Raw genomic sequence first — 5,000 nt, 5'->3', positions numbered from 1 at the left:
CAGCATGAACGCACAACTTCCGAAGAAAAACGCTTGACTGTTCCCAAAGTCATACCATGTCTACAAAACCAGGTGAGTACACGTTTTAGGCCCCCTCTTATTTCTTTTCCCTTCCTTCTTCTCCCATAAATGTGTAAAGCCGTCAGTTTTGTTGGATAAAAATGCTAAGTGACAGTAAATGGCACGTTCTCACACTATTCTCCTGACCTAAGATTGCATTACTGTGTGATCGCGGTATGTGGTCAACAAACATGAATATTGTTCACTAGATAAGTAGTTAATTATTTTCTCTCATTATTAGAGATTTATGTTGTTTCCACTGCAACAATTTTTATATGTTCGTGATTTTATCTTATCATGAATATCATTTCATTTTATCTCGTTCCTCCCCTTCCCCTGACCTGACCGCACCTTCTCCCTTTCAGTCGGTTGGGACATGGAAAAGGTCAATTGATGACCCGTCTCGACCTGACCTCACTTTCTCTTTCTCCCATCTGGTTGGTTGGGACATGGAAAGGGTCAAGAGAGGACCGCTCGTTTTTCCCGTAATTTGGTTGTTGTTATGTTGACACCTTGGGGATTAACCGTAGCACTGTTACATTGCTCATTGGTGACACGTTCTATCGGCGCTAGAACGGAGCTTGTAATGAAATTTTAAATAAATTTATTATTTTGATTATAGCGTAGGATCTCCCCCCATATCATAGTGCACAGGATTGCCCGACACATCCCGGGGTTGCATAAATAGCCTCCGACAGTAGGTACAGGTAAAACTGTAAAGCGAATGTGTGATTCGTAGATACCTGTAGGGAATGTCACAAGTGCCCATCACAAGATACACAGAAAAGAGCAGATTATTTATAGATTTTCCTGGCTTGGTTCGCTTCAATGTACACCATTTTGGGTATAGGATCCCTCCGTTGATGAAGTCTAACATGCATAGCAGTTCAGGTTTTCTGACCCCAAGAAGATTTACTTGCTAAAAAGCTTGTGAATATTTTTTTCACGTCACCATTCGTTAATGTGTACATTCTGTCACGTCCCATTAAATATTGAATTCAATGTGGTATTTGAAATAATTTTAATTGCTAATTTATCTCAGTTTGTAATATTGAACATTGATAATCATGTTTGTAATTCATTCTCTCTGTGAGGTCACTCCCACTTTCACTCTCATTCACACATACACACACACACACACACACACACACACACACACACACACACACACACACACACACACACACACACACACACACACACACACACACACACACACACACACACACACACACACACACACACACACACACAAAACACACACACACACACACACTTACTCACTCATCCATGCAGAACAAAAGACACTGAAACCTTTTCATTAATAGGGTTTGTTGCTGTTGTAAGTTGCCGGCATAAAGATCTATGATGTATCTCTTTAGCCTCTGATTTTGTCAGTCGTGACGAGTGACTCGTACATGATGTACAAATTACATTTATTTCTTCTCAGTGTGACGACAATTGGTTGGTAGCCAGGTCCATGCGGATCGCTGCTGATGACTCCCTCTCCTGTTTTCTTCTTTTCTTTATCTTTGTGAAATAAAACACCACAAAAAAAGACGAAAATAAATTAAAAATGAACATTCAAAACTGCAAACTTAAATAAATAACCGGCTAGTGGTACTAAACATCCCCTCTTCTCTGTTGCCTTTCTTTTTCTCTTACTATATGGCCCTTATGTGTATGATCTAGTTCCCCAACTATATGTAGCAGTTGGACCAACGATAACCGAAACGACACCGAAGGAGGACCCTGCTGCAGAAACGGTCAATTTTGGATGCTGTGGGAAGGACGTCACAGGAAGATTGCCATAGACCTGTGGACCAGAATGTTCGTCAGAGTAGGTATTAAGCCGCCCCAAGATAGAGTGGAGGGGCGCCGCCTGCCGGGACACCCGTAGATCCAGTAAATGACCAGGAACTCGCCAGCACAGGTACCAGGATGCTGTGGATGGGTAGTGCCTGCCTGGATGCTGCCGATCCAGTCAAACTCCAGGACCTCGTCAGCACAGGTATCAGCCGCCCTGAGATGTCGAAGAGGACACCTTTTGCCCGGACGCCTGTAGATCCAGACGAAAATTACGAGGACGTGAGGACGAGCATGCAGCCGAGAAGGACCTGGACGAGATCTGCGAGGACGTGTCGACGAGGACCCCGCCGAGTTAGGCCTGGACAAGGACTACGAGGAAGTCTAGACGAATCCTAAGTCAAAGAGGACCTGTGTGAGACCTTCGAGGACGTGTGGACGTCGAGGACGGACAGGTTACACCGAGGACCAGGAAGAAGAGGACGACAGGGTTGAGCAGCCACGAAGATGCACCAGAACAACGCACGCGAGAACGAAATGACCAGCCAAGTTAGGTCACCCTTGAGGCAAATCTAAGGCGCCTGGAGGGCGAGGCGCAAGTAGGTGGCCTATCAATATGTCATATACGTAAGTCTATTTTTGTTACCAATAGACCACGTGGCTCCAAGTCCAACTTAGAACCATCGACTCAGCGAGGGCGTAGATGAGGATTATATCTGACCTCGCCTGACCCGACAGTTCGTGCTCAGTGGTCACCGTGCGCGGGTCATCGCGACCCCGCACACCGCTTTTACCCTAAGCCAAGTCGTAACGTGTGTTCACCCCTTTACATGTGTTGTGAGTCGTAAGTACGTTAACTACCCCTGTCAGCCACTGTACCAGAGTTTTATAGACTCATAGTGTGTGTGTGTGTGTGTGTGTGTGTGTGTGTGTGTGTGTGTGTGTGTGTGTGTGTGTGTGTGTGTGTGTGTGTGTTTGTGTGTGTGTGTGTGTGTGTGTGTGTGTGTGTGTGCGAGCGCGTTCATGCATATATCTCGCCCGTGTACTTATTTACAGTCCCACTTTCATCTATGTCTATATAAATGCTCCTGATGACTCTGTATATAATTTATGAATATGTATATAATAGTATTTGATTAAAACAATAAATTCATTTGGAGCAGTAAAGCTGCCACTAGGCCGGGTTCTATGAATCCACATTCGTTTCACGTACACGCTTATTTAAATAATCCAAGTGCAAACGAAGAAGAACATGAAGAAGGAAAGGATAATTGATAGCTTGCAGAAGATGAAACTTTTAGTTTAAGCCATTGTTAGCAAGTAAAAGTTTGGCTGCCTCTTCCACGAGATGTTAAAAGAATAGGGTGAATATAATGACATAGCCATGGTACAAGGAGAGAGCAGGGAACTGAAATGTGATCCCTTGCAAACAACGCAAATAAACATTGACAAACCTTGGCAACGGGATCGCATTCACTCAACTCGGCCGTCGCGAGGCCACTGATAATTTGTGACGGCAGTCACGATGGTGGTGACGGCTGTGGTGACGGATCATGCTGGCGTCGGTAACGGGCCGTGATGGAATGTGAAGGTTACCACAAGGGTGATGAGTGGCGGAGGAATGATGACAGCGAGTTTATCGCTGGTGACTGATGGCGGGAACAGGTGGATACGGGCGCGGGGACAGACGGAGAGGAGAGCGATGAGGGAGGTGGTAGAGAGGGTAAGAGATGGTCAGGAGAGGAGAATGGAGGAAAGGGTAAAGAAGGAAAGAAAAAAGCTGAATTATAGAGAATGGCGACTGAAGAAAACTGCCATTATAATAACTACCACCACTAAAACTAATAGTAATGATAACAATAGAAAAAAGTGATCGATAATGAAATTGGTTGTGATGACACTGATACTAATCAAAAGGGGGAGGACAGTGACAACGACATCTGGGAAATTCGGTCACGATGACACGGAAAGGAAATGCTCTGAGAACATAATGAAAGTGGTGTCCAGGGTAGATAACGGAGACCAAACTGGAAGTAGAAGAGAGATATTACTTGGGACTAAGTTAAATAGGGAAGTATTATGAGGAGACAGGATGCACGGAGAGGGAAGGGCGGGGAGAGGGGGAGAGGTTGGAAGAGGGGGGGGGGAAGAAGGTAAAGTGGAAGAGGAGGAAGAAGAAAAGGAGATAAAAAGGAGAAGGAGGAAGAGGAAAAGGAGAAGGAAGGCGAGGACGAGGAAGAGGAGGAGAAAGAGGAGTAGGAAGAAGAGGAGAGGTTAGAAGAGGAGGTAGAGGAGGAAGAGTTTAACGAAGGAAGAGGAGGTATTCTTATATCTGACCCGAGAAGGAATCAATATTCTAATGATGACTGGAAAGTTCTTGGTAAATTATGACGGCGCTTGAAACGGAGAGGCCAGGAGCCCCTCGCAGATTTCCCGGAGCCGCGCAACCAGGAGAATGGGGTCACAAATCTCCACACACAGGCACACGTAAACACGGCCGCACAAACATCGAAAGATATTCACACATTCATATATTTACACACACACACACACACACACACACACACACACACACACACACACACACACACACACACACACACACACACACACACACACACACACACACACATACATACACACTCACACACACACACACACACGCAAACGCTCCCCGCACTTTGAAGAAGGGAAGGCGCCCCCCGGCCGGCCGGGGTCGCAGCCCGCGGCGCAGCAGCACCGACGGCGCAGGAGCTTCCCGGACTTCCTCGGGACGGAAATCTGGCCAATATATTATGGCGAGTTTCCTTGGAGGAAGGGAATCTGTGATATGTCTGCGACCTTTGACTTATCCTCCGGGGCAACAGCGCTGGGACCTCCATGATATAGAGAAATGAAAACGGATTGAATTATTTTTCGAAATCAGAAATATTTTCGATCGCCCAAGGGGCCGGGTGGCCTTTGATGCACAAGACTTTTATTAGTAAAAGAAAAACAGATCTACTAGTCCTTTTCTCTCATTCTTATTTTCGTTGCTGGATTTTTTATTCATTCTATCTAGATGTCTAAATATCTCTATCTATCTACCTGCACACACACACACACACACACACACACACACACACACACACACA

This window comes from Penaeus monodon, chromosome 1, assembly GCF_015228065.2.
Source record: "Penaeus monodon isolate SGIC_2016 chromosome 1, NSTDA_Pmon_1, whole genome shotgun sequence".
NCBI lineage: Eukaryota > Metazoa > Arthropoda > Malacostraca > Decapoda > Penaeidae > Penaeus > Penaeus monodon.
The sequence above is the reverse complement of the archived record's forward strand: the minus strand, read 5'-3'. Positions refer to the sequence as shown.